Below are 15,016 nucleotides of genomic sequence, written 5' to 3' on the forward strand. Positions count from 1 at the left end.
TTTTGTCTGTGAGTTCTGTGTGGCCAGCCACAGAACCAAACTCACTGCCAACTCATAGTGACCAATAAGAGACGGGAAAACCTCCCCTGTACATTCTCGAGGCTGTAACTGTTGATGAGCGTAGAAAGCCCAGTCTTTCTCCTGCTGAGTGCTGGTGGTTCCAATCTCCAAACCTTGCAGATTTCAGCCCAACAACCACTACGCCACCAGGGCTCCTTGTGTGGCCATTGCAATGGATTATCCACCCAGCAGAAAAGGAGACTGTCATGGGGGGAATGGCTGGTGTCAGAATAGCGTAAAGACAGATGGCAGGTGAAGGCATGTCTGCCTTTTGGATCATGGCCATTGGTCTTCGGATAGAGAGGCGTTAGATTTTCCATCTCCCATGGGTAGCCAGATGGGGCATCCATGCCATTTATTCAAAGAGACAAAGCTTATTGGAGGCCATGTTAGAAGATGCCTACTGTGCTTCCTTTAGAATGTACAGGGGACAAAAGTCATTAAAATAGTAAGGGTTAAAATGCCATATTTTCTAGCACTGTGATGCTTTATGAAATAAAAGTAAATGTGGCAGAGTAGTTCCTACCTTCTAGGAGCTTGTGGTCTGCTTTAGGAGACAGGCTTGCTCCATAGGCTTCATGCAGGAACAAACTCTAGGATTTATGGGAGTAGACAGACCTTTATAGAACTGTGGACAAAGTTGATTTCCAAAATAAGTGAGGTCAGGAGAGGGAGAGAGGGACCAGACATCCACCTGGTGCGCCAAGAGACGCATGCAACATGCCAGCATTAGAGGTCTGCAGGACACTCCTCAATCCCAAATACCTGCCCCCGCCTGAAGAATGCATTTCAGAGGACAGTACTGATGCTGCAGCTCAGGCAGAGGGGCACTTCTGATCAGGATCAAATGAAGGGAAGGAGAGAGAGTGGAACATTTCCTGGCCCACCAAGCCCCAAGGGCTATACTCCACCTCAGAGCAGCTAAGGCACAGAGAGGACCGTGAGGCCAGCACCACCATGAGACACGAACAATGTCCTTCACACACAGTGCTATGGGGGACAACACTGGAGACACAGTGTGGGAATTGTGCCCCATCTGACCCAACCACACTCGGAAAAAACACTAAGGGTGTGCAACAGGGCAGCAAGGGGAGCAAAGCAACAATGTCTCTGAGGAATACCCAAAACAGATTTTGGGGCCAGGGCATGGCACCCTATCAGACTTGACTGGAAAACACTCATAAAGGTCAACAGAGAGACCTGGAAATATTTATAGACTTTTCTCTTTTTTGCTGTTGAATTTTTGTTGTTGCTTATTTGTTTTTTGTTTTATTTTGTTGTTATGTTTTGCTTTGTCTCATTTTTGTGCTCATTATTGTCACTGCATGTCTATCTAGATAAGGTAGTTGGGATAAACAAACCAGAGGAGAAAACAATGGGACCAAGGATTACAGGGGGATATGGCAGAGGGGGAGGCTGGGGAAAGGAAGGGAATTGCCAACAAACCCAGGACCAAGGGGAAAACAAGTGATCTAAAATTGATGGCGAGGAGGACATAGGATGCCAGGTCAGGCTTGATCAAGGGCAATGCAGCCAAGAGGAATTACCAAAACCCCAAAGAAGGCTGAACATGATAGTGGGACAAGAGGAAAGTAAAAGAAAATAGAGGAAAGAATTAGGAGGCAACGGACATGTATAGAGGTCTAAATACAGGCATGCACATATGTAAATACAATTATATATAATGATGGGGAAACAGCTCTATGTTCACATATTTATTTGTTAAGTAGTAAAGCAGCCTATGGACTTTGAGCCTCCTCTCAAATACTCCTGCAGTGCAAGAACACTTTTTATCTAATAACTTGGCATTCTCTGGTGCTCACCTTCCTGACATGACCAATGAAGACAAAATGGGCGCATAAGCAATTGTGGTGAGGAAAGCTGATGGTGCCTGGCTATCAAAAGACACAGCATCTGGGGTCTTAAAGACTTCAAGATAACCAAGCAGTCATCCATCTCAGAAGCAACAAAGCTCACATGAAGAAGCACACCAGCCTGTGCAATTATAAGTTGTTGAAGGGATCATGTATCAGGCATCAAAGATCCAAAAAAAAATCATATTCATGTGAATTGGGTTTGGGGAGGGGTGGAGTGGAGACCAAAGCCCATCTGTAGACAATTGAACATCTCCTTACAGAAAGGCAACAAGTAAGAGAGGAGCCAGTCAGGCTGCAGTGTAGCACAGACAAAACACACAACTTTCCTTTAGTTCTTTAATGCTTCTTCCCCCCACCCCCTCACCCCCACTGTCATGACTCCAGTTCTACCTTACAAATCCGGCTATATCAGAGCATGTGCACAGGTACAGATAAGACCTCACAACACAGGGAATCCAGGACAGATAAACTCCTCAGGACCAATAATGAGAGTAGTGATTCCAGGAGAGTAAGGGGAAGTTTGTGGGAGAAAGGGGATACCAATCACAATGATCGACATTTAACCCCTTCCCAGGGGGAAGGACAATAGAAAGGTGGGTGAAGGGAGACAGTGATCAGTGTAAGACATGAAAAAAAAGTTATCAAGGGATCATGGGGGGGGGGGGATGAACTGATACCAAGGGCTCAAGTCAAAAGAAAATGTTGTTAAAACGATGACGGAAACATATGCACTAATGTGCTTGACACAGCAGATGCATGTATGGATTGTGATAAGAGTTGTATGAACCCTCAATAAAATGATTTAAAAAATAGAAAACGATGATGGCAACATATGAACAAATGTGCTGACACGATGGAAGCAAGCATGGATTGTATAAGAGCTGTATGAGCCCCCAATAAAATGATTTAAACAAAAAAGTAAGTGAGATCTCAGCTGTATGTTAAAGGTTGGCAATGGTCCTAAGAGACAGGAAGCGCACAGACCACTAGCACACCGACCACCTCAATCTCCTCCTATAATCTGTGTCATTGTTATAGCTCACAACCTGCTGCTTCCTCCTGTCTAGGAGATAACAAAGCCATAGAGTTAATGCTAAAACCACTGGGTTAATATGTAAAGCTTCTGTTTTGCCAACTTCCAGTTTATGTACCTGCACGCCTCTTCCCTCCATACATTTGAATCAGTCAATCCTAATCTTGCACATCTCTCTCGACTTCTCTTGAAGTGCCCCAAGGATCTCACCACCGTATAGGTAGGGTCCTCCCAGAAGTCAGGGCTGAATCTCTGGCTAGGAATCCACTGACTCACTTTTTGTCCCAACAATAAAGTTCTTCCTTTGTTACAAACTGCTTGGTGTTGGGTATTCCTACGGAGTGTCTCTGGTAACAGTAATAGTAAGGAGAGAAAGCACCTTCCAGCATGTGCTTTTAAGAGCCTTGAAGTGATTCTGAATGTCAAAGCTCAGGGTACATTTTGAGGAATGGGGCTGGATGAAGGCAGCAGGGGCAGTAGAGGCCATTTATGCAGTTCACTCAATGCCACACTAAGGACTTTGGATTTTATCCACCGAGTGGAGTGGAACTTACGTGGACTTGACCAGGTCTGGATACATTGAGAACACCCAGGTCCAAACTAACTGTGCACTACCTTACCAATACTTAGGTAAACAACAAGAAGAATATTTTGCCTCCTAATACACAATCTCTGACTTCCCTAATATAAAGACGAGGTCAGAGTCTAAGATGGAAAACTTTATACAAGTTCCTTTCATTCAAATGGAATTACACATCTCAGTAACCACTGACCACGTCTCAATGACATGTAATTTCCCACAAACACTACTTTTCATGAAGTAACCAGAAGAATATAATTCAAGTCCATTTCCAGAGAAGAATGAAGGAAAATAGTAGTGTTCCTGAAAATTGTTAACCATGACGCAGCCCAGCCCAAAGCTCCTTTATTTAGCTTGCTAAATTAAATGAATCTCTCAACACTTTAATTACGTCCCCCATTGCCTTTCTTCCCCCATGGCATAATCTCAGTACCATTCACTTGGTAAGGTCTCTTTTGAAACTCACTTCTCACTTTTCTCCAAATATCCACAGGCTCTCTGTATCGCAGTGAAAGGAATCAACGAAGCATATCATACGTGATACTTAACACTAGCTGAGTAACTCTAAAGGAATGTCTGGGAGGTGTTGCAGGGCCCAGCTATGAACCACAAGCCACAAAGCCCTGTGACTATCCGAATAGGCCCATATGCTGACTAAAGTCTGTAATTTCTGCTTGTCTGACCTTTTCTGCATCATTCTTTCAGAACGCAGTGGATTGACCAATATTTACTGAACTTAAACCATAATCAAAGGGAAAAGGTCTGGCTACATCTGAGAGATGATGGTGTCCTTATAGCATTGTATAGTCTCTGGTTGTATAGTGTTTAAATGAGCAATGAAGAATTAAACAGTTTAGATCTGCTGGGCTCCCTTCCACATTTAGCTCCATTCCAATGTTCTTCAAAAAGACGCAGGATGAGACCATGTGCCAGCACCTTTGGATCAGCACTTCCAGAAGTGAGGTCTGCGTCACCCATTTACGCATGTCTCTCATCAGAAAAGTACATTTTTCTCTATGGAACTCTCACTTTAACTTTAGAAACAGAAAATATATAATTATCTTCCACATTTCCTTTTGTTTGAAAGTACTAGCTTTTATAAATTTGTCTGAAGTTAGATTAATTAATTTATAAGCAGTTCCAAAGCAAGTTCTGTTATCAAGAAGCAAAAAGCATTCCTTTCATGGCTCATATCGTTTTAGCTGTGGTCATGAAGGGTTTTAAAACTATCGTTTGATTTTGACTCTGGAAAGGTAAGCTTTCAAGAAGATGAAAGGATCCGGCATGGCTCTTCGGAAGAGGGCAATTGCCACAGAAACCTTACAAGTATATATTAGAGAAAATTTCAAGTGGTGGAAGACATAGGAAATGAATGGCACAGAATCAGGGACAACACAAAATTAGAGAAAGCATTCTGTAGACTGCTGAGGTCTATGGTGTCAACTTTACTAATGTTTGGAAGGTGAAACACTAGCGATTTGTCATCCAATATAACACGTAGGAAATAACAGTTCTCCAACTATTAATCTACGTGTGTACTTAAGAAAATAGATCTATATGAGATAAGTTAGAGAACTTATTGCCTAGCTATACTGTGATTTTGGAAACCTATTAATATCTAAAACTCAAGACATCATGTTGCAGTGCAAAGGTTGAGATATCTATGGAAACATGAACAGCCCAGTAATGACAGCCTCCACCACGAAGAATCAAATCATTGCTGGATATTTCCGCAGCAAGGATTGTTTCACATGGAGTTCAATGAGGTTTAGATTTTAGACACTTGTCTTATGGTGATGTCATTGTGTTCTTCAAAATCAATGCGACTAGACGTAATGCAATGTTCAAATCCTAATAATATTAACAAACTTTAGACTATAGCATTCTTTGCCCACAAACAAAATTAACTTGAAAAAATAAAGTCCAAGGGCCATTTGATTTTTTCCTCCATCATCCCCACTTATATATTTCAATATTGAGATGTAGTCAGTTAATATGGTCCTGCTAACCATAATCTCTTTGGTGAACTACTGTAAATTCTAGCATGTTTGCCAGTGGTTACAATTGGTACTAGAGCGTGTGAACTAAGTCACCACTCTTTATTTCTTTGGGGATCTTTCTTCTGAAAGACAGAAACCACACCTCCAAGCGAAAGGGCTATCTCAGAAGCAAAGAGAGACAAAGATCCTTGGACAATCAAGAAAGAAGACCTGCTAGTGGAGCACTTTGGAGAGTTCTGTTGAAAGTGGCAGAGCCTGAGGCCAGAAGCCTGTGGCACAGAGACCACAGAACAGAGCAAAGAAGCCAGGTCAAGACCAGAGGCCAAGGCAAACCATGAGACAAAACAGAGATGCGGAACTGAGACTACGAGATTGGGAGGCAGAGTGACAAGGCAGTCTCTGTGTCCCCAGAGATAGAAGCGAAGAGACCACCCAACTGAGAGACTGAGGACCATGGGGAGACTTGGCTGCTTGATAGAAGAAGGATGCTGTGGACCAAGGACTGAATTCTTACTGTGGACTGATTGTGAACTAACATCATGAGTTTTGTCTGTGAGTTCCGTGCAGTCATTGTAATGAGTTTTCAAACCCAGCAGAGAAATAGAGTGGTGTGAGAGGAATGATTGGTATCAGAATAGACAAAACGGATGGAGGCATGTGTAGTCTTTGCCTTGTGGGGATAGGGCTTGGGTTCAGGGAAAATGGGATTCTCCTTTTCCTCTGGAAGCTTGAGGATGTCAGGTATACCCTCCACATCATTTAATCAAATACCCATCAGCAATTGACTATGTTCCAGTACTCTGCTGGTCTATGTGCCAACTGGAAAAAGAGCAAAACAAAAGGACAAAGCGGACTCTACACAGGTGTGTGTGTGTGTATGTGGTGTGGGTGTGTATGTGGTATGTGTGTGTGACACAGGTGTGATGTGTGTGTGGTGTGTGTGGTGTGGGTATGTATGTGGTATGTGTGTGACACAAATGTGGTGCGTGTGTGTGGTGTGAGTGTGTGATGTGGGTGTGTAGGTAGTATGTGTGTGTGACACAGGTGTGGTGTGTGCACATGTGTGGTGTGGGTGTGTATGTGGTATGTGTGTGTGACACATGTGTGGTGTGTGTGTATATGGTATGTGTGTGACACAGGTGTGGTGTGTGTGTGTGGTGTGGGTGTGTATGTGGTATGTGTGTGTGACACAGTTGTGTGTGTGTGGTGCGTGTGTGGTGTGTGTGTATATGGTATGGTATGTGTGTGGCACAGGTGTGGTGTGTGTGTGTGGTATGTGTGTGTGACACAGGTGTGGTGTGGGTGTGTATGTGGTGTGTGTGTGGCACAGGTGTGGTGTGTGTGTGGTGTGTGTGTGTATGTGGTATGTGTGTGTATGACACAGTTGTGGTGTGTGTGTGGTGTGTGTGTGATGTGGGTGTGTATGTGGTATGTGTGTGTGACACAGGTGTGGTGTGTGTGTGGTGTACGTGTGTATGTGGTATGTGTTTGTGACACAGGTGTGGTGTGTGTGTGTTGGTGTGTGGTGTGGGTGTGTATGTGTTATGTGTGTGTGACACAGTTGTGGTGTGTGTGTGTATTTGGTATGTGTGTGACACAGGTGTGGTGTGTGCGTGTGTGGTGTGGGTGTGTATGCGGTATGTGTGTGTGACACAGTTGTGGTGTGTGTGTATATGTGTGTGTGTGTGTGTGTGTGTTCTAAAACAGGGTCAAGCACATCTCTAGAAGAGCCTCCTCTCCATGACTTTTGTTCGTGTGAGGTGCAGTCAAATCGGAACTGACCATGGTGACCACGAAAATCTACCCAGTCCTGCACCGTCCCCACAGCTCACTGTGGGCAATTCTTAATAGCACTGTGAACATAAGTACCAATGAGATTATTCACCCAAAGTGTTGTTGGGGTGATTTGGATGTTCAACTTTCACCTCCCTTTGTTCTTCTAACTGTGGGATTCCATTAGCTCTGCCCATGCTCAGTCACTCTGTCATGAAAGTACTCCTACTCATTACATATGTACTGCCACTTTATTTAAACTCCTTATTTTTGCATTAATTGAGATTTGAATCATGGCTTCTAGTAACTTCCATGCTTACCATTTTATCTCTCCGCCAACTCCTTGCCCTAAATAAACTTCTTGTCTCTTCCAATATGGGACAGCTAACATGTCTTATCCTTTCATTCAAATAAGACTATACGTCTGGTAATTTATATTGTGTTCTCTTTACTAACTTACTATTCTCTCCAGAGGTTCACCTACACACACCTTCTGTCATACGCTTTGTGGATGTTCAACAGTTACCAGCACACTTACGTATCCTATCTGTACTTAATACTTACCTTGTCTGCTCCATGAAACCTAGTTTATCTCAGATTCGGCTAATCTCTCTACAGATTTCTTTTTCATCCCTGGCTCTTTTACTGCCCAATACTTATTTTTCTATATTTTCCATGAACCTATTCTTCAAAAGAAACCACAGTGTATACAGTTCTCTCCATTTACCTCTTTCTCGTCTGAGACATAGTTATGTCTTCGAATCCTACTAGGGCTGCTAGAAACCACGAGGTTCTCCAAAGGAGAGGAAAGAGGCTTTCAAATCCCATAAATATTTGCAGTCTTGGAAACCCACAGGGCAGTGCTGTTCTGCCCTACTGGGCGGCAGTGAGATGGAACAGACTAGATGACATTGAACTTCTTTTTGAAGTCTTACCCCTTTCCTCATCACTTGTTCCCCAGATGGTAGGTGCGTGTTCTCTGCTCTACAGATCCTTTCTTTACAAACCAGGAACATGTTTTCCTTGTGCTAGATTCAGTATACTTGTACAGAAAACGGACCCCAAGTCGCAAATTCAGCCTTTCCCCGCTTCTCCTTTTTTGTTCTTGAATTGTTTTATGTTTCTCTTCGACACATTCTTTCTTTCAAGAGGAGCTTTGTATTTCTGTTAGGACAAAGGAAAACCTTGAGTATTTGATTTCGATAGCTTTGTTTCTCACGCTATGTCCCAAGCTCCCCAAACCGAGCTCATTATCAAGTTGAGTTGCACTCACAACCCCCCTAAAGGACAGAGTAGCACTGCTCTTCCCGGGGTGGTGGGGGCAGGAAGCTACATAGTTTGCCCTTAGAGGAGCCTAGTGGTTTCACTTTTTAATTAACAGCCCAACTGGTGATTCACTACACCACTGGAGCGCCTCACTTTGATCAAATTCAGTGTATGTCATGATCCTGGGTGAAAATCTTTATCATACTTTACAAAAAAAAACAACAACAGTTACTCTCAGAATAAAATATACTGAAGATTAGATAAGAATTATTATACATAAAAAAGATCCCAAATTGAAATAGCTTTTAAAAAGAACCCTCTATTAAGTTCTAAACCAGACACAGACAAAGACAAAACAAGGATAAATGATCTGAATGAGACAGACTACCAACAGGAGGCCACTCATAGCTCATTATAAAAGTTAGAGCACGATGCAAGGTCATCACAAGGTCACGATTGGCCACAGATCGATTCAGCCCTGTCGCAAGCTGGGCAATGGAAATGGGAAAGGAATTGTGATTGGGGAATCTAAACTATCATTGAATAGAAAATAATTATTGAATCGGTTCTGAAGCCTTCTAACTACCTTGCCCAGGGCATGACTCAGAACCACAAGCTTCTCAATGCCCAATTTCCATCAAGGGCACATTTAGACAAGTCCTCGAGGAAACTGTCTCTTCCAGGGATGGAGCAGAAAGCCACAGTCATCATCTTTCAAATAGACCCTACCTAAATACAAATGTTTGTACATTACCTGGTAATAGAAATTGTTCCTTGGAGGCTGGTTTTATTGAAAGATCCAAGGTAGAATAGACTCCCACTGTGAAAAGTTGCTTTCTGCAAACAAAATACCCTAATATGTGGTTTAAAATAAAAAAAACAATATATATTAGGAAGATTAGTAAAAGGCAGGTCCTGATAAGATGGACATAAATGATACCTATAATGTCTGACTTTCCCCAAATGAGTAGCATTCCATTATCTTTACTACCAACCACAATTTTCCCCTTAGTTTTATTTCTCCTGTTCCACCTTTTCTGCAATTCGCTGTAATATCTTACGTATTCACACACTGTCCAGGGAATGGCTCCGGTGGTTGCGGAGGCTGGTTATTCCCTAATCTGAAGTCCAGACACTTAGCTGGAAGCGGCCACTCATGCATATACAATTGGATTATTGATTCGCAAGGTTGTGGAAGCTGGTGAATCACATCAGGCAACAGGCTTTTTGTTCAAGTCCCAAGAACCAGAGGTCAAATAGTGGCATGCCAGATTTAGGGTCCAGAGGAAAGAGCAACCTTTTCAGAGTTTTCAGTGCATATCAAGTTAACTACTTGAGTCCTGGGCTAGAGGTTTTCTTGGGCAGTAAGTGGTTTATGATTGATGTCTGATTTTTGTGATCAGAAGTCTATGCAAGCTTAGTTGGGAAATGGGAGTTCACAAAGTGGAGTCTTGCCAGACCTCGGGCTTTGATGGAGGAGGGATATTGCCTTCTGATGATAAAAGTTTAGATAGAGGACAGGTTGATCAGTTTTGCATATCTTTGGTGGGCCAGGCTTACGCTCATCTGAGTTCATGGATCCAGCCTCCTGTTTTTCTCAATTAAACACAGCTGGTACTGTGCCTATACACAGAAAAATGTAAAACCAGAAGCTAGTTCTTGATTTAGCACACATATCTAAGATGACAGCTAATCTGCAGACCGTCCTTCCAAAGAAGTAAGGAGTGATAAACTGAGTCACACCCTCTATTAAGTGGGGAAACTTGAGGTACAACTTACCTCAATCTCTCCTCGTTACCTGTTATTCCAAGAGGGGAGTGTAGCCCAGGTGCAGAGGCCAGAATTTATGATGTGTCACATAATAAAGACTTATGACTAGAAGAGTCATCTTAAAGAATTGACTACATGCACCACAGAGGATAAGACACACAGTCATAAACGAGTTTTTCAGCACATTTTTAATGCAGTTTTTGTGGTAAAATTAGGTGCCATGGCTCATATTCGAGTCAGCTGATACTCAAGTATATACGGTACTTTAAAGCCGTGAAAGCCATCCTGTGCATGAGAGAGAAACCTCGCAAGTAATTTTCTAGACGAGTAATTTCTAATTACTCATTTTTAAAAACGAGTAATAGGGAAGTGATAAAAATGCTCCCTGTGTGGTAGAAGACCTAGAAAAGCAATGTAATCCTAAAGCGCTTACAGGTTTCATGGTGTATTTTTATGATAGTCTCTTGATTGTTACGTATTTTCTTCTTAGTCTCTCACCTCCTTAGCTATTCCAGAAATCCATTGTTCATCACATGTCCATCACGTGTCCCAATTACTTAGATCAATAGCTTCCCTTACTTTAAGACTGTGATTCAGGGCATGTAGGCTTTGCCATAACTTCAAAGGTCTTATGATTAACTGAATGGTGGGGACAGAACTATTCCATGGGAAATATTTTTTTAAATTTCCATTGCCATCCAGTTCATCCTAACTCAGAGGGACCAGGCCTAGGGTTTCCAAGGCTATAAGTCTTTGTGGGAGCAGATAATCTCATTTTTATTCTTTGGAATGACTGGTGTGCTTGAACTACTGACTTTCTGGCTAACCGTCTAATGTAACCCAACATCTACACCAAGCTACCTTTTCAAACATTCAAACCAAACTCACCGCTTTTGAGTTGATTCTGACTCATAGCAGCCTTTAGGACAGAGTCGAGCTGCCTCTGTGGGTTTCTGAGACTGTATCAGAGTCGATCTTTATGAGAGCAGCGAGTCTCCTCTTTCTCCCAAAGAGCAGCTGCTGGGCTGGAACTGCTGCGCACATGGCTAGCAGGCCCATACACACAATGATAGCGGGGCTCCCTTCCAAACCTTCAAAGACAGAGAACACAAAAATTAAGATATATATATATATCTTAATTTTTATATTGTTATATATAATTATATATATATATTATTATATATATAATCTTTGGATTTCAAATCTCTAGAGTCTTTCCCTTCTTGAAAGCAATAAACTGCTTAGCAAGTTGACTAACTCTTAGCATCTCTTGGTTGATTTGACAAAAAACTTCCAGTAACTTTCTCTGGGCCCAGAGGCAATCTTTCAAGCCCAGGCATCCCCAAGCCAAATCTTTATTAAGTGGTAAGTACTGAACAAGGTATATCTTTGCAAAAGCTCAGTGGGGGGGGGTCATTTTTTTATGTGGTGGCTGTTTTGAGGATATGAGGGATGGTAAGTTTATTGATGCTTGATGGGAAAGAAGGAGTTGAGTTATTTTAGGTGACACTATGGAACTGTGTTTAATAGACCAATATTTCTCCCCTGGTTGCTTGAAACTCCCTTGTGTTTCTGGCTTACTTAACTGAGTCATCTTTAATAGTGGCCAATTTGTAGGAGTTCATTAAATCGGAGTATTCAATTTGTTTGGCACCAGGGAACAATGTATTACTATAGCTTATCTCCTAAAAGAAACATATGCAATGGGATTATTTTGGGGTTTATCAGTTTCAGACAGTCTTTCTCGATATTTTGTAACCTTAGAAAATATTTTTAATTGAATTTATGTCTCAGGGAATCTCTGCATAAAATTGCTCTATGTATATCACATGATCAGTAAACTATATATGTAATTATTCCATAATAATTTTCATTGTGTTTTTGACAGTTTTTTCCCCTTGTGGGTTATGCTTATTATGGTCAACCTATTAACCATTTCTTTTTGTATGGCTTCCTGTCTCCGTACAATCTATAAACTTTCATGAAAGTTGGCATTGCAGGTAGAATAAACTATTTTTTTTTCATTAAGATAAGAACTACGTACTTTTCTAAAATATGTTGTACAGCCTGAAATCTCCTTAGAATAGAGGCTGCTGAGACTTAGCTCCACATTGAGGACATGCTATCAGGAGAGCCCACTCTTTCACAAGGGACATTGTGCAGAAGGCTCTCAACAAGCTAGAATGGCACAGTGGATAGATCAACGGACTCAGAGCAATGATGGTGAAGATGGCAGAGGACCCAATAGGGCTTGTTCTGTGTGTGCAGTTCTGCTATAAGTAGGAACCAAACTGATGGTACCTTAGAACAACAAGAACATCTATGTTTACATAAAGTTCAATCACACGGTTCTCATTACGGGTTGCTCATGAGCTACGGTGTATGATTTGTGCAAGAATATGTTGCTTTGGCTTTCCCTGAAATTCACTTTTGGTCAAACTTGCTTTTAAAAAAGTAGGTAAGTTAATTTGAAATTGATGGCCTTTATCTCTTTCCTTACTTTTTATAAGGTTTAACAATTTATAAAGTATTCATAACATATTTCTTTTAAGTATCCAATTTAAGCCAAAATTCCAATTATGTCTTCTAAAGGAAAGCTTGGTAGAATTTAAATCAAGACTACAGATGGTTTAATGAATATTTATTGCTAATAATATAAAATGTTATCAACTGCATGGAGTAATAAAACCATACTTTAGAACACTACAAATAAAGATCCATTCTATATGAAATTTAATATATAAATTCAAATGAATTATATAATTTTATATGAACTTTGAAAACATTTTCCAATTAATGATCGATTAAAACTGAATTCTAGGCTTAGAAGTAGCAAACGTATGTCCCTGAGTTTGTTGCTTGATCTTTGTTATATACTTAAATATTACAAAAGCTATAGTATTTGAGGTTTAAATAAATACAAAATTTACCTCTTTAGTGTAAAACTAAGGAAAGCTGGTGGTGTGGTTGTCACGGACTAGGTTACTGACGGAAAGGTTGGTAATTAGAACTCCCTAGGCTCTGGCCAACAGAAAGTTGAGGCAGCCTGTTTCCAAAAAGACTAAAGCCTTACAAATCATACAGGGCAGTTCTACTCCACCATGGATGCTTTCTGTGAATGAGAATCAATTAGACAGAAGTAGGTGATTGCAAAGCACAGCATGCCTGCGTATGCCCATGCTTGTACGTACGTATTTATTGCCGCTTAAATACTCATTTTTTTCATTCTCAACAGAAATGAGACAAGTTTTGCCTATCCCTGGGTACTTGCTAAAATGGAAAAAAAATTGCTCACCTATGTAAGAGTTGAAAATTTCATGAACAATTTTATTATTATTCTCTGATTGGTAGGGATTTTGTTTTTCTTACTGTTCCTACAGGAGGCCAGAACATATTTTCTTCAGTGTCTAATGAGATAGATCTCACAAGTTCTTTCTTTCCCCTCAAATGTGCTTTCTTAAACTGAAAAGAAAAATCAAAGAAAATGTCCTTTGGCATCGAAAAGAAGACAAAGACAGCAGCAGTGTTCTCTGCTATGGGACTTAGGTCTTGCTCTCTCTTACTGTCAGGCCCAAGCAGCTAAAGAAACAGTACCATTTCTTAGGTGACATTACTTTTACAAATAATCTATTTCTAATACTTAATACTTGTGTCATTTTAAGTCAAAATATTTCTTCAAGGCCTTGCCGAGTTGTTTTCAAGTGGTTCATGTAATAATAAATTTTCTACAAATGGCCCCTGGCTTCTAGAGGCAAATGTTTGGTCATCATTCTTAATTAAAAAAAACAAATCTAAGGAACTCATTTATTGTTGATAACTTTGTAATTCGCCTTTGAGACCAAGCACCCTGTTAAAAACTCTTACTATACTAAGCAACCAGATTTCTGTAGATAGTAGGAAATTTCTGTGGGTTTATTTCCAGCTTTCCGAAATATTCTCAAATGAATCATTTTTTACTTAAACTACCCATTTTTTGGAATTACAATCCAGAACATTTGACATAATTTCCAAGAATATTTGACACTAGCCTCTCTCGGGTTTGAAGACAAGAGTGCATCAGGAGTTTTCTGTTGTTTTCGTTTTTTTTTTAAGTGAGGCAAAAGGTTTTTTTACAAAATGAACTGTTTCATAGATCATCATCCAAGAATGTCGTGTTCCCAGAGGAAGACAAATCATTAAATGCGACTAGGCTTCTGTTTCAGGGAGGGCATCTTTTAGCAGATTTTTGAAATGCCATTGTGTGTTATTTGCTGATGAAATATGTTGAATCCTGAACCCATTTAAAGAAGCTAATAGGTTTCAACTTATTACAACAACCTTCTCAATAGTATTGACATGCTAATGAAAAGTTGACTTATTCACTGTTTATAATCTGAACATTTAAAATTTATTTGCTAAAAGCCTTATCATAATTACCTGTTAAGTCAGGTATAAAATTCTCCTTTTCCTTCTTGCATGACATCTCTAGATAGCATCACACTGGACATTCTAGATAGCATCACACATGACATCTCTAGATAGCATCACACTGGACATTCTAGATAGCATCACACATGACATCTCTAGATAGCATCACACTGGACATTCAAATGTGTTTATAAACTAGAAAATACTAGTGAGATATAAAATCTATTGGACTATAAAAACAAATGACAAA

The sequence above is a fragment of the Tenrec ecaudatus genome, chromosome 2 (assembly GCF_050624435.1).
Source record: "Tenrec ecaudatus isolate mTenEca1 chromosome 2, mTenEca1.hap1, whole genome shotgun sequence".
In the NCBI taxonomy this organism is placed as follows: Eukaryota; Metazoa; Chordata; class Mammalia; order Afrosoricida; family Tenrecidae; genus Tenrec; species Tenrec ecaudatus.